Below are 25,965 nucleotides of genomic sequence, written 5' to 3'. Positions count from 1 at the left end.
ATTCTGAAATCTGTATTTTGTAGGTGTATGCATGTACATAATTGGAAATTTTCAAATTCAATTTCAAATTTCAAATTTTCTACGAATGGCGTAGGCCTTTAAGCCAAACTTTCATTAAACTGTTGTGGTGTCAACCACAAATCTGGTCCTGTTATTTATGTGTTATTAAATTTGTTGCACATTTATTTCAGGATTTTCAGTTGCTATGTTCTTTTTAAAGGGACTTAGCTTGAGCTTAAATTGACAATCTTTTTTCATACCGGTCAGATTGAAAATTTGTTCTAGTTTTGAATGCATGCAACGTGTCAATGTGGTGTTTGGAATTATGACACAATACTACAAATCCAAGCTTGCAGGAAAGTCCCTTTACCTCGGTCGGGAGAGTGCTTCTCTGGCAACCTCAGGGCTGCGGGTTCAAGTCCCGTGCGACCCAGATGTTCTCCAATGTCACATGTTCAAACATAAATATCTATTGACAATGTAAGTAAGCGCAGGATTCAAGCACCTTTATTTTCGACCATTTCTCAAAAACCGACTGAACTCCCAACATGAACATTATGATACCATACCACTTGTTTCAAAACAATCCACTAAGTCACCCCCAATAAAACACCTAAGTCAAAATGTTTTTCTGACAAAAAGCCCTGACATGCCTGTGTTTGTCCTCGAGGTGTGTAAACCAACATGCGTCATTAAGTCCATTCAGTCTTTATAGACGCCAATCATATGATTGAGTTAATAGATTGTTGTAGTAAAAACCGCACTTAAGAGTGTGGTGTTGTGATATAGCAGTTGGATAAATATTTTGGTTCTGCGACATTGAGATTGTATAATGGGCCTTTTCACTTGGAGGGGAGCCAGTGGCTTGACTGAAAACTTGAAAATGTGTTTTAGCGGAAATTGTGTTTGCTGTACGATGGTATGCATGTGCAATAGCGTTATTGTTCTGGTAACTGTTCAACTCTAGAGCTCCATCGAGTTTTAGGTTTGGCGATAGGAACTGCGATCTTGGCTAGAACCTGACATCCAAAATCGATAAAAACTCCTTCAAAATGACGTGAAATCTGATTTAAAACCTGGGAGGCTGTCCTCTATAAAACAAAGCTAGAGCAACAACTTCCCACACTTGAAATTGCCATTCACTTTGTTTTGAAAGAGATTCAATTGCTTTTAGATTTCAAGTTCTAGGTAAAATGGTGGTACATGTACCTATGGCCAACCCTTATTGAGAATTCCCCCCTGAACTGTACCTAGCTTTTATTGTAAGTGTCAAATAAATGAGGGATTTAAGTTGCTATGACCAGTGATTATCATCGCTGCTTTGTGCAACAAAAATATCTCTCTTCTGCGAGTAAAACCGGTAATTGCTGGATTTGATATTGACAGCAGATATGCAGTCAGCGATTCTTGTAACAACCACCGTAAATGAGCAATTATAATTGCATGCGATTTAAATCGCTTGTGTGCAGGGCGCTTTATACATTCACCAACTTGGTGACTGAGACAGAAAGGAGATTCTTTTCTTCCATCCATCGACTATTCCCATCAAAACATATTGTGGAACCCTTAATTCGGACTGGCCCGGTCCGACAGGCTGTTCTTCAGAAGTCATGCATAGTTAGTTACTTGGCCTGTGTATTGTTCACTTTGTGTTTTGAGAGACTCGTTGATGACACTTGATATTTTATTGCCAAACTCGTCATTACTCCCAGACCCATAATTGGCAATCATGTACAATATTCTCCATCTTAACCAATGTACATGTTCTACTCTTTGAAAAATATTGGATGCAATCTAAAGAACACGTTCTGTACTTGGAAGTGAGTCATGATGTGTTAGTTTCCCCATTTAGGCTGGTAGTACATAGAAAGGTTGAAACCGCCCAAAATGAAACAAGCCAAACGAAACAAACCAAATAAACATAAAAAACATGAAATTGAAATCATGTGTAGATGTAATATATTGCAAGCATAGGTTTTCACTACAGTAGGCCTACCATTTTATTTTAAAAAAAGCTAATGATAATGATAATAACCCTGCAATGATCTATAAAGCGCCCTCTCTGGTGAGAAATATGAAATACGATTTAATTACTTTCTACACGCATTTTGTGATATACAGAGGATTCATTTACCGAGGAGGTTTAAACCATGGACACAAGTGCTCTCCACTGCCTGCTTTGGTCCGGTGGGCCACCCGACCAAAATCAAATTTTTACATTCACCGCCAGACCCCAGACCATTTTCTTTGAAGTTGCAATGGTTTTGCTATTAAAAAAAGGTTAGAAAATTTATTACCACCAGACTATTAGGTGAGGAAAACTTCAACCTCCACAAAAGCTTAGCTTACCACCTGACCAAAAAAAAATCGAGTGGAGACCGCTGGTTCATGGTTCGGCCCTCATGGTTCTGCCTCTACTGAATTTTGACTATTCTTTATTGGAATGTTGCAGCATGCCATATGCTTCCATGTATAAACAGCGTGCTCAATAACTAAACATTATTTGCCCTCAAATGCTCGTAACGTTGAGTACTCTTGATGTGATGTCGTGCACTTCTCCTCTGAAGCTAATATCGGTGCGTTATTGAAAAGACGAAATTGTGTTCTGTTTTCGGTAAACATTTTTCACCATTCGAGTGCTCGTTCGCGAATCGTTAGAGTTAATCACATGCGTGTTTTAATGCGATGGAAAGTAGAACGGTGCAAGCTAGCGATAATTGGTGTTCTACGCGAAAATTGAAAATATGGAAGTGCATGTGGCCAATTATTATCCCAAGGGTGAGGTGTTCCTTATCTTTAAGGAATTGATACCGAACTGGAGGTATTGGTTGTCTCACGACAAGGCGCGAGGGTGGCGCTAAAATGTAGACCAATACCGAGACGTAGCCAAGATTTTGGCCAATATTCTGGATGCATTGATAGATACTCAGCTCCACCCTTGCAGCGTTTGGTGAGAAAACCTATTCACCCAGTTTGGTATCAATTCCTTCAGGATAACCTTTAAAGTGATTGAATGATGAATGTCAAAGTGCTGGTGGAGAAGCCCTCTTGTATAGTATCATAGTTGCTCTACACCATTTTCCTTCAAGGTAGATCGAGTGCTGGGTATTGATGTACTGTGCCAATAATCTTATTTCCATTAGTCACTGCCAACTGGTCAATAAGGTATATTGCTTCGTCTGATACGTGTGGCTGCTCTCTGACACTACACTCCATTATCAGCTGATTGCATTTGCTGCTAACCCTTCCATGTCTGAGATGACCATTTCAAACAAATACAGGAATCGGGAGGTTTTGGCCTGCATTTAACGAAGTCTGATAGCAGCGAAATTCGTCATCTATACAGATTCTGTTTTTGAGTGACCTTCGGCTAGATGCCTCACCCCCTATGAGGTCGAAGGGGTTGTTAAATGCTCTGCTCGTAGGATGTTAGATCGGTCTGTTTGAGCTGCAAGATGTCACCATGTCATTACAAAACAGCTGTTGTGGAAATTATAATGATAGAGACATGCAGAGATTTGTCATCGTACATCTGGTATAAACAATGGACTGCTCGCCTAACCTGAACAGCAGTCCAATCTGTATTGTGTGCAGGCCTAGGGTTTCGATCGATAATTGAATCTATGAAATTGCAGTTGATCACAGGAATTATTAATTTGTGTCTGCCTGGAATGACAGTTCTGCACGGTGATGAAAAAGTGATAAGGGTTGAATCAGTGGCCGCACATGTTGTTTGTGCTTCTTTAAAATAAATAGATCATGATCTGACAACTCGAAATGCAAGTCCCTTGTGATACTGAGGCAACAACCTGCATTTAGGTCCTGCTATTTTGGCTAGACCTCCAAATCCGCTTTCCAAATGAATCGAATGCTCATCTTAATCATGGGAGGCTGTTCTCTGGAAAACAAAGAACAGACTCCCGCCCTTGAAATTAGCATTTACTATGTTTTGAAGGATTCAAAACATTGGCGGTACCTATGGTCAACCCTTAAAAGAGATTGAGTTATTGGCTGGATAAAAGGAATTGTGTAAAGATGAAATATATTAGGCAAAATATTGGTACAGCCTGTCTTTCTGGTTGAGGTATTAGTAACTGATAGGCTCCCTTCAGATATAAGAAATAGAAGTTCTAATATAGCTTTCATAATGTACAACATTCTGAAATGTACAACACTCTCAAAGCACTTCACACTTATTACCTAGTCTAAGCTGAAACTTTTCAGCATTTCTGAACGGTACCCATTTAAAAACTTGGTGGAGTTGGGCATGCAAGGCAAAGTGACCTGTCTGGAGTCTTACGTCTCACAGTGGGGATTGAACTGGGTACCTCATGACTGCTAGTCAGATTACCGCACCACTGCATCGAGGTGACTTCCTCATCCAGCTTCTCTCCTACATCAAGTAGGCCATGCTGAGAGCAGAAATAACATTAGTAACTAGAATGTCACGCAATATCCAAACAAAGCTTGATTTAGTCACTTTATGTGAAGGAGATGCTGCTCATGTTTCTTTTTGTCACCACAATAGAGTGCGGAGTTTTCTCATGGTATAGTCCATGGCAACCTGCCCTGTGCAAATATTGTTCTTGTGGTGGGAAGAAAGATGTGCAGCTGGAACTCTTTCTTTGCGCCCACATATAGAAATCTGGTTAATGGCTAAACTAACATATTCATATATTATGTACCTCCACACTGAAAACGACCGAGTGTTTGCGGGCATTTAATTTTTCTGGATTTAGCAAATTTCCTCGAATTGCGAAAATAACAACCACAAAGAATTTTTTTTTTGATTGGAAGCACCGAAAGACTTTAAATCCGCCCAAATTCAAATACCAAAACAGTGTTCTCAACAGGGTTTTCTCAGGGTGGTGATACCCTTGATTTTCATGACGTTTTACCAGTGTGCAACTCAAGGTAGGGTGGCCAGCAATTTGAGGTAGGGTGGCCCTATAGGAACCCGCTACAAAGTTCTAGAGCAAGGTAGGGTGGCTCTTCCAAGGTGTCAAGGTAGGGTGGGCCACCCTGACAAATAGCCTTGTGAAGAACACTGCAAAACTTCCAAATCAGGTCATATTTCCCACTCTTCAGGAAGCAGCTTCACTGTAGGTAGGCAAGATAAAGTTACCCAAAGTTGCCAAAAGGGTCACTCCCATCTCACAGTACTTCAAAACTGTTCATGCCAGGGCAAGGAATATATAGTGCTGAATCAAACATGACCCAGTTCCCTTACTGGATATTGGTCACCTGAAGATGGCCAATTTAACCCTAGGCCTACTGATCCTGCCTATAGTCCCCCTTTAACTCGAGTTGCTGGAGGTATATAAACACAAATCTAAGGCGTTGTGTATGTGAATGTATGCCCGCATAGGGTAAGAATGAAAAATCTGCCAGCAAAATGGGGTGAGGATTCCAGAGAGTTGTGCCCACTGGAGAATGTCTATCAAAAGATGCTCTAAACTCGAATTGCGAGTGCCCCTCTCCCCCTGGGCATTTTCATGTTATCCATGATGTACAGTGAAGCAATAATGGTTAATCCGTGGCGGTAGTGCTATCGTGCCTAGAATTTGAGATAGCCGCCGCATGGCTAATATAACTTAGGAATAGTCTGCCTCGCGCCAATCTGCTACATGGGTGATAACCGTACAAGGTAGTCTGGTGCATGGATGGAGCTGTCACATAAAGGCAGAGTCTTTCTCAAGAATATTGGCTCAGCTCGAGTCAATAGTGCGCTCAAACGCGTGTACAAATACCTGAGCTATGTGAGGCATTCATGAAGGAACTAATTAGTATAGAGCTCTAATAGATTCATCAGATGAGGTCGATTCATCTTAGATCGGGTTAGGGATGCGTCAGACGTTATATCTCATGTGTGTAGCAGCATATTCTGTGGTAAGTGGAGGGGTAAATGATGAAATGATGGGTGCCTGCTCGTTGCTTATGCTGGCTTAAATTGTGGAGTTTGTGTCTTAGGCTGTGACCTATGATCAAGTTTAGATTGGAATGATACAAGGTATTGGTTGGTTATTTTGATTGTCAGATCCAGGGGTGTTGCAAGATGAGACTTCAACATACAGTCCAAATCACAATCGTCATCCCTAAATTCGCGTCATGAGTGCGTCATTGGCACGTCATTGACGCGTAGGTCGAGCATAGGTCTCACGTAATTTACGCGAAATGCATCACTGGTGCATCATTGGCACGTAACTCACATACATTGTGCGTCACTGACGAGAAGCAGGACGGAGATCAGTTGTGATTTGGACTGTAACAACTTGAATCAAGTAATTTCATGCAGGATTGATTCTCAACCACCAAAAGTCATCAAGTATGTGACTCAAGTGGTGTTGCCACATGAAACTTCAACATAGCAACTTAAATTTTGTAATTTGATGCAGTTTCATTTCTCAGCTACCCCGAGTCATGAAGTATGTGACCATGTTATAAATCCTTGGCAATGTTATCACACAGTCAGCATGCACTAGGGACATTAAGGCTATTGTCTCATTATGGCTCTGTCCTATATGTAGATAAAACAATCTCTGACCTGTGAATTCTTCTTCAAATATTTGATTTGGACGGAGCGCAAATTGACATTGTTTTGGCCAAACATCCTGATATTTGGACCAATCATTGCGCACACATACAGTGTGGGGACTGTATGCCACCTTGGGTATCGGTCATGTAGGGTGTATACATACATGTATACACCCTACATGTAGCAAAGCTGTGTTTGTCCTAGGGTGCTGCGTACTGTAGTGTAATGGTTTGATGACACTGTGGACCATGATCATGGATCTTACTTTAACTTAAGCCTTTAAAGCCCGATCTTAACCTCAGTCGCCGAAGAAAAACGTCTCCGTTTGCCCGATCTCGACTATAGTCGCCAAAACTCACTTGTATTCTGAATGACAACTTTGGTTATGTACTGCGGGCAGTATTGGTACACAAACTGATTCCATACAGCACGCATGCATGTGGCATGCATTATGACTGACCATTGGCGTCGCCTGGAGTTAGAAATAGGAAAAAGAGAAATAGTTGGACCAAAAGTAAATACATGTGGACGAATGGTGTACCCCTTTAAGACAATAATGCTGAACAAGATACACCATCTTGGTGTACTATAACTGACTTGGACCTTGGACTACGAGATATTTGGGTGTTACTTCTGATAAGTTTTGATGGAGACGTGATGTGGTATTGAGAGTTCGATTTTTGGCGGGCTTGCCTGGCTATGCATTCAGCTGACGGAATTTCCCCAACCCCCTCGGGACATTTATTTCGGGAGTGAAAAGCAAGTTTTAATTTGTGCCACGTCATCATAAGGTATGATTTTCAGCAGAAATAGCTTGTATAAACTACGTCGTATCTTTGCCAAGCTTTGTCTGAAGGAAATTTGATCGTTTTTAGGTTGGCTGAGTCAAGAGGTTGTTGTTGTTGCACTGTATCTGAACATTGATCACCTGGAGCATCCTGGAATCCTTGAAGCTTCAGCTCGAAGGCAACTCTACACCAAAGACTCGCACAAAAATACTGACTTTAGCATACCTTTATTATTCCACAATCACTGCTTAAACAACGTACTTAGAATGTAGAATGAACAGATCTCGATATCAGGCCGCAAGGAAACGATTGTTTGTTTCTCCACGTGGCTTGTTATCATTTGGGTAAATTCTGCTGGTTTTTTTCCATGTACTGGGTTATGCACTACACAGTGTACCTTACCTTTCCATGGTATAGTTAATCCTTTGTAGCCCGACTTTCCACAGAAATACCACCCCATAGAGCCCAAGTTTCCGAAGCAAAATGTTGTTTACATCACCTTTGACGCCATAATACTCACAGAACTCATATTTTCACCCTGGAATACCTTATAGGCCTATGAAAATCATACTCAGCTACCGCAGTACGTAACCAAAGTTCTCATTCGGAATACCTCAGTTGCAAAAAGCTGTAGTAAGTGTTCTCTGTGAAGGGGTGCCGAGTGGGTTTTGGCGACTACAGTCGAGATCAGGCGAACGGAGAGGTTTTTCTTTGGCGGCTTAAGTCGAGATCGGGCTTCAAAGGGTTATAAGAGCAATGTAAACTCCCCCTCCGTTGTCTTCTATGTCAAAGGGCTTTGAACAAGAACTGCTTGGAAAATTGTTTGACTCGATCAGCTGTTGCATCTCCTTGGAGTGCCCCTAAGCCCGACTCATAATTGACTAGAAATGTGACTGCCCAGAGGGTGAAGGGTTGGTCTTTTGGGGGCTGGTATAAATGCCTATGGTTAGATGTTTAAACTCAGGGTTTATATTGGCTTGCAAAAAGATGGTCAGGTTCCGTTTACCAACTATTGTGACTTCTATAGAGGACTACACTGCTTATAGCAGATCTGCAGCTATAGGCAAGATGAATACTGCCTTTAATGAACTGTTTTCATTATACATAGGGAAATGCAGAACAATTTCAATCCAGCTGAACAAAGTCTTTTATATACGGTACTAAAGTCTAAACTATAATGCATCAAGAGATATTATTATTGGGACATTTCGATAAACCGAGTAATAATTTGATCTTTGCCTGGTATAACCTATGTACAACATTGATCTTGTATAAACTTGTATTAGCCGAGGCGATGTGTTATGGTTAGGGCCTAAGCTCCTTAGGGCCACACTCCTGCTCTGCTAATCTTGGACCCAGTGCCTTACTAGCAATTTTCAACCCTTTCTTTTCTCCTAAACAGTGGTCGTTTCTTAGTCAAAGAAGCTGCACATTGTCGGGAATTTGAAACCACGAGTACTTAATCTTGGCCTTTTTCCTATTATGGTTTTCGCCCTTCAGGTATTAAGAAGGTAATGCAAGATTTCTAAGATCATATCAATTTTTAGCCCAATCTTACGCAAGGGATATTCTGATTTATGAACCCTTGAATCATGGAAAGTATAAAAATGATCGCAATTGTTGTTTTGTTTTAACCCATGTTTATTGTGGATTCACTGAGGCAACTACTCTTCGACATCTTACATTCAATTTGACCTCTCTAATCAGGACACCTCTCTATTAGGGACAGCGCATGTCAGTCCAGAGAGTGTCCGTAATAGATAGGTTCTACTGGATAGATTAGATCGATACTTGCTATCATGGATGAAAGATAATAAAATAGCAACAGATGATGTTTGATGATAACGCCCAAGCCAGATCTAATGTGGTGGTGAATATTTTTTCGTCTTGAAATTGCCGAAGTAAAGTAACATATTTTTCAGTACAACTGAATGTGTTTTATTTTTCTTGCTTCAAAAGTGGGATCATGTTACTCGTATGAGGTTATTAGTGGTGGGAGAGGACATTGAGGAAAGTGTCTTTTTTTATTAATTTTTTAGGCCTTTGAAATTTTTTAAAATTTTCTTCAAACTTGATGATAAAAAATGGAAAAGGCTTTTTCCCCAGTTGAAATGTGATCAGACCTGGTTCAGTCACCAGCCAATGAAAACTGCTCAATGATTGTTCGTAATTGTCACACCGACGGAGAAGGTTCACTGATATGGGGACGAGGAGAAAGTGGGGACAAGGTTTTAAAATCGGTGTTATGAATAATCCTGGCTGCTGTTATCAGGCATGTTGACTAGGAAATGCCAGTGAACAATTTAATGCCTTCTGTTTGGGAAAGGAAAGATGTGTTATGAATGAAGGTTGCTATGATTTTGAACCTGATTCTAAAATATCGTCGAAAACAAGATGGCAATACTTGCCCGTCAATTGCCTCGAAGGAAAACATTTAGCTGTCGATGAATATTGAACGCTCTTAGTCTGCCTTGTAAAAACATCGAATTCAAATCTTTCATCATGCCATTATGTCAAGGGACTATTTCCTTGGCAAACTCTGCAATGTCAAGCGTAATGAGGTCTTATCAGTTGTGTGCAGGCAGCCATACTAATGAGCAGGAAGGAAGAGAACACTGTATTCTGGAACATGGTGACTTGCCTCATCCTGTTCATGACGAAGAGAATCAAATATTGTGACTTGGTCACATCCTGAGAGTGTGGTTTGAATAAGGAGATAGATCAGTGTAGTTGGCACACAGGGTGTCCCGAAGAAAATGCCAAGGCAGAATTCAGGATTTTGTCAGAGAAATGCTGAAATGTAGTCCTTCTAAAGGTTCAGTCCAAGTCACAATTGACATCCTTCCTGCTTCGCGTCAGTAATGTGCAATGTACCCACGACTTGCGTGCAACCTAGTATAGCTCTCCACAGAAATGCAAATTTTTTAAATCGGCCAAAAATCAACCATTTTAGGGGCATATTTTGCAAGTAAGGACAGTTCCAAGGACATCACTTTCACATAAAAACGTTTTGCTCTGAGCACTATCACATCTCCAAAGTGATGACGTCATGAAAGCATGCGAGGCCCGTTTCCCTCCAGTACGTATTTAGGAAGAGGCAGAGCAGAGTACCTGGGAAGTATGGAAGATCACTGAGCGGTGGTTGATGGGCGGCTTTCGCTGTTAAACGGTCGTTCACAAAAAAAACACTCTTCCAGCAGAAGGCTTGGACATCAGTGCTAGTCGGGCGTTGGTCATTTCCCCATTCCTAAGGACCGTGACGTGACTGCACTTGACGTCCATGGGCATCACATTGGATACTTACTATCCCTGCTGCTCTGTCCATGTAGGCCTACTGGGAAACAGGTTGTTATCAAAGACAGATCACTCTCGTTTGAGTTTCGTGATGAACAAAAAATTATAAAAACGTGAGTCCTAATTAGTGTTGACATAGTTAATTGTTAAAATAGACCACCGTCATGACTGGAGAATTTACCAGTGGGGAAAGCATGACCAATAAACTAGTCATGCTTTACAATGTTTGGATGTTTAGATCGCCTGCAGCTGATAGGAAACTAAATTGTGCTAATAGATTTTCTCTAACAAGCTCAAAAATACAAAAAATGTATTTCATGTCACTGTTCTTATGCTGTATTTTCTGCTGCAGTATCTGTTCATTTACCAAGGGCCAGTGCCTTTGCCTGAAGGGTGTCCTTGAAAGAGAGATTCTTATATAAATGGCTAGCTTCCTCTGCTGGTCATCCTGACCCTCTTGGTTTTGGTTACAGGAAAATTCGTCCCCGGATAATTCGTCCCCGGTAAATTCGTCCCCGGAAAACTCGTCCCTGGAAAATTCCCCTTTCAATGTCGAGTATAAGCAGAGATGTAAAAACCTTGGTGGTCAAGATGTCCACCACATTAGTAGGCCTATTGTAAGAATGAGGCACGCGTTTTTTCTGGCAACTTTAATAAGACATGCAAGCTGGATAGTTTAAATCGGGTAATGTGCATGACTGGTTTATTTTTTTTCGAGGTTTGCAAGGCAAATGTGCACATGAAACTTACCCAGATTTCACTTCTACAGTGGAACCTCCCTTATCGAACACCTCTCTATTAAGGTATTTTACATTAAATTTAACCTCTGTAATGAGAACATCTCTAAATTCAGGACAGCATTTGTCTGTCCCAAGAGTGTCCCTAATAGAGAGGTTCCAATGTAATATATAATAACCATTAAACTTCGGCACCAAACGTTGAATTAAGTCAACATGAAATAAAAAATGAGCTTATTTTATACAAACATTTGGCTCTGTAATTCGCGCAAATGTCACCCAGTTTATGGTACTGCACAACATTACGGTGTGATGAGAGTCACTAAAGTAATAATGAAATGAGAGGAACTACAAATCCCTTGCAACCTGCCAATGATTTAATGCAATAGCGCATTTGATAATGAGCTCTGCACCGATCCTTTGGGAGAATGCCATGCGCCTAATCGTTAATATCCACCTGATAAAATATGCCGTCTTAAATATTAGCAGGGTTGACAAAGCCAGCGCGAGTTTGCTATGGACCAACAAGCCGTGTTTGACAAGGGAAAATATCCGATGATGGGCGAATATGGACTACATGCAGGCTGTTATTAAAATGAATTTTCTATCTCAACTGGGTGTTTTGTGTGCAGGTTGCATTACTTGAGCAAATATTACTTTGTTGGTCGGTTGTGCGTGAAAATGTCAGCCGGTGCTAAAGGAAAGACATTTTCGGGACGAGCGAGTCTTTTCCTTTCATCTGCGGCTGTTGTGTTTTTCTTCGGCGGTCGTTGCAAATGAGGAAAGAAATTGGCTTTGGGTTGTGACGAGGTGTGGTGACAAGCTGCTTAATCATGGACAAGAAAATATTGAACCTGACTTGAATATTACCGTACTGGGAACCGTGTTCACGGACAAAAATCGCCGCAAAAACCTCGCAACGACTTTGAACGCTGCGAAGAAATAAGGCAGGTTTGCCAAATTAAAGAAGAAGAAAACGAAAAACAGACGATTCATATAAATTTGTTGAAAAAACAACAACTTGCAGTTCCATCTTGTGGGCACATTCATCCTGTACACATTCAGTGACACTCCTAATTGAAGTAACTAATAATTTTTTTCCTTCTTAGTAAAAACCAAGATGTGCTTGGCTATAAACTATGATATATTTTCATGTTGTAGTTCGTACGGAATGACAACAAGTAAAAGGTCATCTGGCTTTGAAATTTCGCTCGTGTCTCCTGGAGGATAGATGTGTTGACAGATGGAACTACTTTTTACAATTCAGGTCATGATATGACAGTTTCCTGGAAGACACAGATTCCTGAATTTGACAAACTCAATACTGTTTTCTTGGCTAGATCTTCTCCCCTTCCTCCTTGGTGCAACTTCAGTTGGACATGGTGTCTGTTTACAGGTCTAAGGGTCATACCAGATCAGCCTGGTGGAGATCATGTTCTTGTCTTGCCCACTAGGGGTGGAGAAATCTGGGTCATTGGCAAGCAACATTATCATCCAACCATCTGTATTTGCAAATATTTGGATCCAATGCCACAGTTTATTTTAGTTGTTCAAATGTTTATATTAAATACATTTATCATTGGTCTGCTCTTACACTTGTCAAAGGTGACTTTGAAAATTCAAATGATACCAGATCAGTCTATATTGGTAATGAGTCGTTGTTGACACTGTAAAGCTCTTAACTCAATAATAACAAATAATGTGGCGTTGGTAGAAAGTGTAATTTGATTAAATTGTTCTTTTCTTTAATCCATTTGAGAAAGAGTACAGTTGAACCTCCCTTAGCGGACACCTCTCTATTAAGGACTGTCTCTCTTAAAAAAACACAAGTTTTGGTCCCAAATTGGTTGTTTCCATTTAATTTTACACCTCAAGCAGGACACCTCTCTATCAAGGACAGCACTTGTCGGTCCCAAGGCTGTCCTTAATAGAGAGGTTCTAGTGAACAAGTTATTAAGTGCCCTGAAATGACCAATTAAAATCACTGCAACCAGCGATTCATGACTGCAGAACCGATCGCAAGGTCTCTCGCACAAGAGTGACGGTCTTTCAAAAAGTACGACCTAAATCGTATATACTTGCGACAAAGCCATCCACATATTCAGAATGTTTAACACATTTGGATCTATCTCAACCTTCACTGAAATACAGCTTGGCTTCTAAAAGGGATACACCATTTGTAATTACTGGTGGTCTAGAAAAATAGAAATGCACTTAGTACAAAATGCCATTGGTCAGTTTTCATGCTTGCAACTCTGCTGAAACTTGACGTATATAGTATTTGTAATCTGTCCCAACAACGGCAATGTTGAAATTCATATTCATAATCATTTCGAATTCAATCACAAATTTTAAATTTTATCGAAAGGCTTTTGCCTTTAAAGGAAGCCGGATCTATCGTCACTACATACACTGAGTCTGAGCCGGCAGCGTGTCTCGACAGACCCATCATCGTTACAAAAAGCCCGCACTTTCCTGAGCAGATCGATGACTTTTCCCCTCAAGAGTAGCGCTAATGGAGGAGCTGGAGGAGGAGATTGAACTGTCCTTGCTGAGGGGTCGCTTCCTTTACACTCTCTCCTGTTGTACTGTAGAACAGAAACATTTCGCGTGCAGAATATTTTACGGTCGTACGCAAGTTTCTGATTAATGGAACCCTATTGCTGGCCATATTGTCAACATGTTCATCAGTAAGCTCTATTGTCGACATGTTCATCAGTAAGCTCTATTGTCGACATGTTCATCAGTAAACTCTATTGTCGACATGTTCATCAGTAAACTCTATTGTCGACATGTTCATCAGTAAACTCTATTGTCGACATGTTCATCAGTAAGCTCTGTTGTCGACATGTTCATCAGTAAGCTTTATTGTCGACATGTTCATCAGTAAGCTCTATTGTCAACGTGTTCATCAGTAAGCTCTATTGTCAACATGTTCATCAGTAAGCTCTATTGTCGACATGTTCATCAGTAAGCTCTGTTGTCGACATGTTCATCAGTAAACTATATTGTCGACATGTTCATCAGTAAGCTCTATTGTCAACATGTTCATCAGTAAGCTCTATTATCAACATGTTCATTAGCAAACTCTATTGTCGACACGTTCATCAGTAAGCTATATTGTCGACATGTTCATCAGTAAGCTCTATTGTTGACATGTTCATCAGTAAGCTCTATTGTCGACATGTTCATCAGTAAGCTCTATTGTTGACATGTTCATCAGTAAGCTCTATTGTCGACATGTTCATCAGTAAGCTCTATTTTCAACATGTTTATCAGTAAGCTTACTGATCTGCACCAGACTTTCATTTTCATTTCCACCGCCCAAGAAAATATAAAATATAGGTTGAAACGTCGGTCGGGAATAATCCCCTTTAAGGTGTGGCCTTTCCTTAGCTAAACTGCAATAAACCGCATACTGCCCTCCCCCCGGGAATTTATGACATGAAAGGGTTAATTAATCATGTTATCCGAATCGGTGCATGACAATGTATGTTGTGTGCAATCAGGGCGTCGGCCTGATGTGGCATTATTATCAGGACAGCAGTCTTATCCGATGGGCAGCAGCTGCGTCTGGTGTAATTGAATGGGCAGACAATGAGAAGCAATAAACAATGCAACAAGCTAATAAGCGGTGACATACTGCCATGCGGTAATAATCCGTATGGACGGATGTTCTCATCCGATCCTCCTTCCACTTGATTCAGTGGACGGATTCAGTCACCCTGCATTGTACATTGATGATGAGTTTCTTGGCTTATACAGGGTGTTTCAATAAAAATGTAATTTCTTAAATGGTGCTTTATATTGCAAGCATTCGCCGAGTGCTGGCCAAGTCTATCATCATCATCATCATCTTCATCATCATCTTAATGAGGTAGAAGGCCAAGGGACTGTTGTATCCTGAAACCTTTAAGAAGAGCTTTGATGAGATGCTCAATCACCACTGCAACCTGAGCATCTCCGACCGGTTTCCACTTATACACCTGGGTGGAGTAAGGCATGAAGTGCAAAAAGGCCTGCCTGATCACACGCCAACAGTGGTCATCAAACCAGGGACATCAAGACTCCTAGTCGAGAGATTCAGGCCACCACACTACCGCACCTCCAGACACGGTTTCAGGTGGCTGTCTGAAGTTGTTCCCTATTTCAATTATCCTAATTGGCTCAGGAAGCAAAATATTTCATGTAAAACTCAAGCAAAGAAACATACTATCGGCGTACATGTAATTAGCCAGGCACATCTGTTTATACAAGAACATGTAGGCACCTTACAGGTTAAATTTTGCCTTTTGTTCCACCCCTCTGGACCAGCTTAGTGCGTCAACGGTAATGTCAAATGACACTGCCCTTGTTTTCTGGAGAAATCAGTTAAGGCTCTACTATACAAGCAGTTAACTAGAGGAAGTATACATTTGGCCTATACCCGCAGTGTTGCTATCAGCAGCTCTGTCTCCCAGATCAGATATACTACATAGATTTAGAAATTCAACTCATTTGATCGCACCAAGCATTGCTTACATAATCAAGGAGCATGGGGAGAACGAGATGGATAGCATACTGCCTCTAATTGACTACTGTCTATAAACTGATCGTCTCTGAACACCACACACTGAAAATGAATGCCTTTATGTCAATTAATGACTAATAAATTTATATTGATACATCTCCGGATGCATTTACAGTTTTGGTCGACCGAATGGTCCCATGCACACTGAGAACTCTACTGCACACAAAGGGTTAATCCATGTGTTACAACTGACAAGGTACCTGTCGGTCCCGCCATAGGACCGCTGAAGTACCAGCCCCACCACTACTGAAGTACCAGTCCCACCTCCGCTGACTGGTAACTTGGACTCCACTTCACGATGATGACTGCGAAACATTATGGGAAATCTGAGCATTGATTTCAGTGCCTGCCTCTTTAGATAATCTTTACATATCCTGAATCCACATGGAATACTGGCACAAAATCAATAGACCACTTTATAGAAAATGGCGGGAAAATCTGTTTCGTGTGTGTTTTCTCTGCTGTGCATGTTGTAGAGTTTGCTACAGCTGCTCGTATTGCCTTGGGATGATGCATTGTTGTTTTCCTTCCCATGCACACTTGGCGTTAGATGATTTTCTGGCTCCTGGCATTATCAGTGTTCTCCATAAGGCTATTTGTCAGGGTGGCCCACCCTGCCTTGGAAGAGCCACCCTACCTTGCCATAGAACTTTGTAGAGGGTTCCTATAGGGCCACCCTACCTCAAATTGCTGGCCACCCTACCTTGTGTTGCACGCTGGTAAAACGGCATGAAAATCAAGGGTATCGCCCTACCTTGAGAAAAACCCTGTGGAGAACATTGAGTATACAAGTCCGCAAGCCGGCATTGTTTTGTGCAGCTGTTCATTTGCCTCTTGCATGATGGCCTGAGCTGAATTACTCCCATCATAATATCCAAAGAAACATCTCGCGTGCAAAAAAATGTACGCGTTTCAGCACTGCCTCTCTGAAGATGGAAGTTTTTGGTGTCTCATGATGCAAGGGTGGCCTGTTGCAATCGCGTTATCGATGTTTGGTCACAAATTGTAATGCATTTAGCATGATAGCCCTCTTCTGCAAATATCTGTGTTTTTCACAGGGGCATGTACAGAAATTTACATTTGTGAATGGTTTAAAGCTAGCAACTCAATGGATGTCTATAACCTAAGACCTAAGACTCTATAAAACGAAGACCCAACTAGAAAACTAGGCTCATCTTCAGTGCGACATGCACCTCTGGCTGTGACATGTAACATATATTTGATGTCAAGGCCTCCTAAAATGTATCACAAGTAAAATGAGAGCGATATGAATTTTTTGCGAGGAAGACTTCAGTAGCATTGAGGTGCTGTTTGAGAGGCTTGTATGACAGCTACACATGGCCTCCTTGTCGGACAAAAACTGCGCTGACAAATACAACAGTTTACTGCTGTAACAGCCACCTTTTAACAGTTGATTGATTGAGATGCAAGGTAAAATTTGCAAAAAATAATTTGTACAAGTGCTGGATAGGTGTTTACTGCAGAATTATGATACGCCATGTTTTTTGTGCATATTTTCCTGACCAAGGTCATCCGGAGGTAAATGCAGATGTTTCTACCTCACCTGCCTGTCTGGTCTATGGAGTGATTTGTGATCCTTTGAAGAGGTGACTTGCTGAATGTTTGATGTCAGCTGTTTTCTACACTGTAGGGGCTATAAGTACTGGCAGCTAAGGCAAACTCTGCTTTCCCTCTTACAGTTTCTCTTTGGCGATGTGGAAAGTATTTTCAAAATCCCATTGTCTTTATCTGTGTAGGTTTACAAGCCAGCCTTAGGGTAAGGCATCACTCGTCAAAGGATTAAACTACTGGTGTGGGGATTGCTTCATCTCAGCAGTGTGCCACATGGCGTGAAAGAAGCGATTTCTGGCATGGGCACCCCAACTTATGATTTGGGAGTAAAAGCCATAAGATATATGATGCTAACATCATCCTGTCCTGGGCAGTTCTATCAACTAGGGTCTCATCCCTTTTTCTCCAGCCTCTTGAACAGTGTTCTGTCAATCGCTCAGTGTGGGTTAAAGGTTGATCGTAGGCACCACCATTTTGGCAGGAATTTGAGATCTTGAAGCAATTGGAACACCTTCATAATGAAGTCAATGCCAATTTAAGTGTAGGAGTCGAGGTTATTTTTACAGAGAGCAGACTCCCATCCTCGAAATTGGCATACACTTCGTTTTGAAAGAGTTCTGATTGCGAGCCAAAATGGTGATGTCTGTGGTCAACCCTCACTATTATTGTGCAGACTATCTGCCGAGTGAGTCTAGTTGTGGAAAGGTAAGGTGTTGACTTCATTTGTTGTTTAGAGTACATGTAGTTGTTTACTGTGAGCGCCCTGATAATAATCTAGAGCCAGGTAAAATAATGAGGTTTGAACATACATCTTTAACAACAGCATGTCATGTCAGCTACAATCCGTTCAGAAATCATGTGTTCTAAATTTTTGGTGAATTTCTTTGTTTAGTAGATGCTGGCATTAACTTAGTGTAATCTCCTTTAGTTAGGGGGAGAAATGGGAATAAGGGACGAATTCGGATGGGGCAGAAAGGGACACGGGTGAAATGGGAATCAGGGGCGAAACAGGAATTGACATCTCTAATCAGGACACCTCTCAATTAAGGACAACACTGGTTAGTTCAGTTGGTGTCCTTAATAGAGAGGTTCTACTGTACAGTCGTTAGGTAAGGGGAATTTTGCAGGTCGCAACAACTTAATTTGTTTTACTTTCGTGGTTTTTTCCGCTCGGCGGTACCTTTAAACCCTGGTTTATGGGCATCCTCACATGTTGTAGTACAGTGATTTACAGTGATGCGCATTCTCTTTCTGATACTCAGAGCTACAATTATATAGACGTTTTCAATGATTTAATGACTGCAACAAAATAGAAGCTAATAATTTTAGAGGTGTGTCAGACCACATGTGAAGAGTTCAGGTAGAGGAGCCACTAAAAGCCATTCCAAAAACATTTAAACTAAATTAAAGGGATTTCCAAATTGACAGTAATTTTGCCATTCTAAATCCACAATCTATCGAAAACAAAGTGGACTGTATGCACAGCATTATCATAGAGCATGATTATAGTGACGTTTTCGCTTTCACTTTTGCTTTCCTCAAAGGCAAAAGATGAGATATTCTAAAAGGCCCTGGCGATATCCAGATACACTATAAATCTCAGTGATGAAGCAGTTTCTGAATGGTTTGAGCAGTGATGTTTGAGCAAATTATGTGGTGTTTGCATTCAGGTGAAAATCAGTAAGAAAAGCAAAAAAATGATTGCAAATAGAGTTTTTCTCGAGTATACTAAAGTATTGGTTGTCAGGTCATTCCTTACAATGAGACATAAAACCAAGGTTCCTTGTATCTGGTGTCTAGGCCAGGGCAAGAAAAGGACACCACCAAGTGAGAAACATGAGTAGCTTGCGTTGACCCCACCTCTGGCCAAAGATGGCATCATTAGGCCAATAAACCAAATTGGCATCTAACCGTAGTGACACGCAAAAGCGCTCATCCCACCTTTGACGAGACTCTCTGGAGAATCACACCTCCAAGTGCAGAGCAAACACTGAAGAAGAGGAAGAAGAAGACTGTTACCAGGTTCTTGCAGTGACCCCTTCATTTGGAAAAATCGCACATATTGACAATAAATTTTGATTGGAACCAACAATCCACAGCCTTGCTAAGTTTTTTGGATCCACCCTGTGTGTGCCCTATCAAAGTGGAGATTCACTTCACTCATCATTATCCACTTCTCTTACCGATTGCAAGAGCTGTTTGTCTATATACCATCTTACTTGCGTGGTATAGTCAACAATATATTGTGTGTTAATTATCTGTCTGTGCACCTAAGTGAATGGCCAGCTGTTTTGAAAAGCAATACATTTGTACTTTAAAACAGTAAGTTTAAGGTTCAGATATACAGTTATGTGGCATTTGTATAATTCCTGCCTAACCATCTCACTGTGGAGAATCCGCACCGCATCTCCCAAGGAAATTCTTTCGATCAGCTCGGTTTTGAGGAAGGATTTCCGGGAAATGTCATCCCTAACCTCAAGGTCATCTCGCTTACCCACAGAAAATGCTAAAAACTTGCATCAAAATCACAATTGTACAGCACAAAATTTCAAACATTCGGTGATCTGATAGAAGACAAGGAATTCAAGTATTTTCAGATTTGAAGCAAGTGTCATAAGCCAGTAAAAGAGAGTACATTGCAGACTATCCATGTCTCTGTGTAGATCATGATGGCCCTGACGAACTCTAGTTACTAGCATTGTGTGGGCAATGTCCCTTTCCTCTTCATCTTCAGAGTTTTGTGGTCAGGATAGTGATCTTTGGCCAGAATATCTCCCTTTCAAACTGCTCAAGAGAAATAATGCATGAGTTTCCTGTCAGCTGCCCAATACAGCAATCCGAACATATCCCCTTTGCTAGTTTACAATACCATTATGGCTACTCCAACAGAGAGAGAACTTATGCAACCAGAGCCTAAACAAACTCCAGTGGCTGGCGACCATTTCATCACTTCCATTATTTTGCTGCCAACATAAAACTTTGCTATCGTTAGTATTTACCAACAAACAAACAGAAGGACTCTTGCCTCCACTTGCGGCTCACTCCAGATACTTGGTACACAAGTGAGAAACCGAATCTCTCCAAAACTCGGGGTTTCATTTCCAAACGAATTAGGTTCTGGGCAAACGTTTACAATGCTCTTGAAATTATTGGAAAAGGTTGTTTAGGTTCAGGGGTCGGGTTCCTTGGGGAATGAAAGTCAAGTTGACTAAGTGGATTTGGTTAGTGTGACCAGCAGTTAAAGTTGGCTGAAAGACTTAGGAGGGAGTCCGGTTGCACTGAAATGTGAACGGGATCTTGAAGAATTGATGTATGTACACCACCCGTGAGTGAGTAATTCACCCTCCAGCTGACCTTCCTGCAGCCCTATCAATCACAGGTATGGTAGCTAGTCATCCGGCCAGGATACGTATTGATGAGCATTCCTGCTCTAGCCACTCTTACGTAAGACCCGATTACTCATCACTGATCGCAATGATTTCTTCATGTGTATCATAAGGAATATATTTCACCCTTCTTGATATTCTTCTGCCAATCTTCTGATGTGGTCTGTTAGGGTGAATAATGTTGTTTCCTTGAGTTACGCCATAGTAGTGACTACTACTTAACCTTCTTCTTGTATATCCACCCCGGATGGAGGGGCAATCACCTCGAAGTTACTGGCCTACTGGATTTGCCAAATTCAGGAAAATACTAGAAAACGATCATTTCTTGAATTAAAAAAAAAGTAGTTCAGTCTGTTACCTCATTTATCCAGTAAACCTATCCAGCAGCCTAAGAGAGCTTGCAAAAGGACGGCAAGAAGACATGGTGGGGCGATCTCTGGAGGCTGCAGCCTAAGAGAGCTTGCAACAAGACGGCAAGAAGACATGGTGGGGCGGGGTGGTCTCTGGAGACTGCAGCCTAAGAAAGCTTGCAAAAGGACGGCAAGAAGACATGGTGGGGCGGGGTGGTCTCTGGAGACTGCAGCCTAAGAGAGCTTGCAACAGGACAACAAGAAGACATGGTGGGGCCGGGTGGTCCTGGTGGCAACAGCCTAAGAGAGCTTGCAACAGGATGGCAAGACGGCATGATGGGGCTGTGTGGTCTCTGGTGGCTGCAGCCTAAGAGAACTTGCAAGGTAACTTATCAGCTTGGACACATGACTGAACTATGCAACAGGACTGAAGGAGGCATTGTGGGGCCAGGTGGTCTCTTTGGGCCTAATGCACAAATCACATGGAATCGCTATGCCTGAAAGATTTTGAGAGTCCTCAGGTTAGAGTCAAACCCAGCCTTAGAGATGAAATTACAAACGCGGGGTGTTGTTCTTTCATTTGAATGATATGATTCAAGTCTGTTTGAATTAACAATGGATTGTGCCAGTTGGTTGAATAGCTCTCAAAGACACCCAATGATACTTGAAAAGATTGAATTATCGGTTTTAGTACTTTTGATTCCTGTTGGCATAAACACTATCAACAAAAGGATTGCCCACTTTTAGCAGTTGAATAGGTTTAAGTGACATGAAGTACTGTTATTTTGAAAACATTGTCCACTTCTCCACCCATAGAATTATTCATGGCAGTTGATTTGTATGAAAAACGCGTGGGCAAAGTATGATTTTGAAGCCACAATATTCTTACTGCTGGTCTGCGTTGATTTATTGCCGACTTTTATTGGTCCTTGTTTGTTGAAATAAAACAGCCATTCATGACATATAAAAGTGCTGGTGGCTGCTCTAAGATTTGATTCATGGTTTATATTCACTGTTGGTAGGCCTATGGCTTCCAGTTAAATAGTCATTGTTTGTCTGCCAATGGTTTCCAGTGACTTATAGCTGGAGACCAGAGGGCTGATTGATTTCATCTTGGATTGTCCTTTCCTCCCCTCAGTGATGATGTCCAGAATAATCAAAAACTGCTTCTTGCTGCCAGTGCAGGTAGTAGATCACTGTGGCAGTTTCGAGCTACAGTCTTAAAAACAGGTTTAAAAAAATATTTCGCAGTTGAGGGTTAAAACTGCCTAGTATCCAGGTACACTAATGGACCAAAATTTACCTGAAAGGACAGTCCTACCGAACCCTTTAGCCCCCTTTCATTGTCAAGATTGCGAAACACAATGATGTTTATGGAGGATACCTTACCACTCATTGTTTCCATTTGGATGACAGAATCTAATGGCTTCTTCAGAAAGCAAACCAAGGAGACTAATGTAGTTTGTAAGTGGCAAGATCTACAGGGGGGAGAGCCCGCAAGTATTCTATTATTCGTCGTAGACGTGTGTTTAAAAAGAGGATATTTGTACTTTAAAAAAGGTTGTTGTACTCTTTTACTGTGGCAGACTTTTTTTGGTCGGCGCCCTCTTGTGCTAACATAGGAAACTAAATAATACAGTGGAACCTCCCTTAGCGGACACCTCTCTATTAAGGACACTAGTTTTGGTCCCATTCAAGTTCACCTCTCTATTCAGGACAGCACTTGTCAGTCCCAAGGGTGTCCTTAATAGAGAGGTTTTACTGTAAATGATAATAATGAATAATACTGTACAGTCGAGCTTACTTTTATCTGAACGCTCAAAACTATTCAAAAGTAGCGCCATCTACATCGCCAAGGGTGGGCAACCAGATACACGCCTCCCTCCATTCTTGGAAATCTTTTAAATTGACTATGAAATTTTAAAACACACTGGGAATTTTGATTAGAAATGCAGTTCATGCCCCCTTCTATCTGGATCCTGGTCTGGCCCCTGATCTACTCTATTACATGTAGGGTAAAACTAGTGTTAGTGTTTTAGCGAACTAGAATTTTAGGGGGCACGACGTGCTATGCATGTCACTCGCACGTCATGGGACCATGTACATGACGTGTTATGCATGTCACCCGCAGTCAAAGGGTTAAACACCATGTTTGTAGGATTTTTTTGATCCTCCGTTTAACTGGAGATGGCCTTGATACATGTATAACAGGATACAGGAGCGTTAATGCGATAAAACCACGCTGTTATCATGGAGAAAAATACTAAACCACAAAGACGCCCAGTTTTTCCCCCAACCTGCCCTTGAGCGATACGTTTATCGGTTTGATGTGTTTATATATCGGAGTCGATTGGAACAATGAGATTTTTTTATTCTATCCATATGGATATACGAGATACAAATGGTGACTTTCCATTATTGCCAGGATAAACGCTTTCATTTCTGCTGCATGATCTTTACATGTTTTTGGCATGAGGGGTTTTGAAGAGGGCTGACCATGATTGTACTTTGTCGCAATTCACATTTTTGCCAATGTTGCAGAAAGGGAGACATTTGTTTTGATTGATTGTACTTAGGTGTAATGGTGACAAGGCGAAATCGTGAGTAGACGAAATGGTGACTAGGCGAAGTGGGTGTAGGCGAAATGGGTGTAGGCGAAATGGGTGTAGGCGAAGTGGGTGTAGGCGAAATGGGGGTAGGCAAAATGGGTAATAGGCGAAATGGGTGTAGGCGAAGTGGGTGTAGGCGAAATGGGGGTAGGCGAAATGGGTGTAGGCAAAATGGGTAATAGGCGAAATGGGTGTAGGCGAAATGGGTGTAGGCGAAATGGGTGTAGGCAAAATGAGTGTAGGCGAAATGGGTGTAGGCAAAATGGGGGTAGGCAAAATGGGTAATAGGCGAAATGGCTGTAGGCGAAATGGGTGTAGGCGAAATGGGGGTACACCTACCTACACATGTGATTCCTAAATAAATAGTCCTATTATTTTTGTCAGGGGGTGTAATTCAAAAAATGAGTTCTGTCGAATACTTTTGTTTTACTCTTCAATAAATATCTAAGCTTCACCGAATTTTCTGCGAGAGAAAATATATTTTATGGAGAAATTTGACTAAAAAATATACAAATAGAAAATAAACTGATTTTGCTAAATAGCAAAGAGTACATCTCCCTCGCCTAGAATAGATTGGATTGCAAAGTCAGTAACGTGAGCTGTCTGACTTGGTGTGAAAAAATATCTGTTATATTCAATTTGGTTTAGAATCGTTTAAGGGGTTGACCACAGGCACCACCATTTTGGCCGGAACTTGAAATCCTAAAGCAATGGGCACTCCTTCAAAATGAAGTGAAGGCCAATTTCAAGGGTGGGAGTCTGTCATCTGGAAAAGAAAGGACGGACTCCCACCCTTGATAATGACGTTCACTTCCTTTTGAAAGAGTTTTAATTACTTCAAGATTTCAGAGTTTTGGTCAAGATGGTGGTCAAAATTAGTCTCCTCATCACATGTTTTCTGACGTTCATTTCAAGCCGAATCCAACCGTCTTTGTGACAATCACTTTCTACACGTCCTACGCAACGAATCCAACGGCACCAGTCAGCAGATATTTATGAACCCCTGGAGACTATAGACCAAACATGAATCAATCGATTTTTCACGTTGCAGCAGACATTTTACTGGCACTGTGATGATGCGTGGTGTGTGATCGGGACAGGTCATGATGATGACAATTTATCGAACAGCTGTTCTTTGATTTTAAATCCAAGTTTGGACACTTTAAAGCCTGTCCCTTTCATTAAAAATGGATAATTTGTAACTGAATTTGAATATTTCAATTATACGAACGGAACATAATGTTCACTAATGTCATTACAGATTATACTAGTACTATACAGGGTGGTCCAGAATTATTTTCCCTCACACAATGGATACACAATAGAATTCTATTGTGCAAGGGAAAATAATTCTGGGCCACCCTGTAGATGCCAAGTTTCAGGAAATTCGTATGAATAATAACTGCACTACGCCATTGTGTATAACAGCATTTCTATTTTCCTGTGCCACTAGTAAACACGAATGGTGTGCCCCTTTAAGAGCATATCATATCGCGCACTAATCAAAAGTTTCTTTAGGGATGAAACTTTTCCACAGATTCATGTCTGGATTTGGTAGTGTTTGATGTTGGCGACGATCAAATATTTGAGCGTGCTGTCTCTTCCATCGCCATGTTCTGTTTTGCGTGATTTGTTGAGAGTGCCGTGCCTTGATGATCGTGGGCTTGCCTCCAGATGATGACAGCTTATTGGACATCTGTCTCGGATGTAAGACATCACTGGTGAATGGTTGTTCTATATTGATTGCTCCAGGTCGTTTCGCGATTGTCGTCGTTTCGTATCATTGAGGATTTGTTTCTCGAATACGTCAGTTTCCTGGAAATTTCTCATACTGCTTGTTTGATGGTGAATTGTGATTGTGTTCAAAGTGATGAATGCAGTTGTGATTGTGTTCAAAGTGATGAATGCAGTTGTGATTGTGTTCAAAGTGATGAATGCTGTTGCGAGAGTGTTCAAGGTGGTGAATGCAGTTGTGATTGTGTTCAGAGTGATAAATGCAGTTGTGGGTGTGTTCAGGGTGGTGAATGCAGTTGTGATTGTGTTCAAGGTGGTGAGTGCAGTTGTGATTGTGTTCAAAGTGATGAATGCAGTTGTGATTGTGTTCAGAGTGATAAATGCAGTTGT

At 41.3% G+C, this 25,965-nt stretch overlaps 1 protein-coding gene across 4 annotated transcripts in view; it reads left to right on the top strand.

The window, feature by feature from the left end:
* Nucleotides 1-25,965, top strand: part of LOC135497863 (poly(rC)-binding protein 3-like) — a 210,199-nt gene that overhangs the window by 10,008 nt on the left and 174,226 nt on the right. The gene's annotated exons all lie outside the window — the stretch shown is intronic.

This window comes from Lineus longissimus, chromosome 13, assembly GCF_910592395.1.
Source record: "Lineus longissimus chromosome 13, tnLinLong1.2, whole genome shotgun sequence".
Lineage (NCBI taxonomy): Eukaryota > Metazoa > Nemertea > Pilidiophora > Heteronemertea > Lineidae > Lineus > Lineus longissimus.
This window is presented reverse-complemented; position numbering and strand designations above follow the sequence as displayed.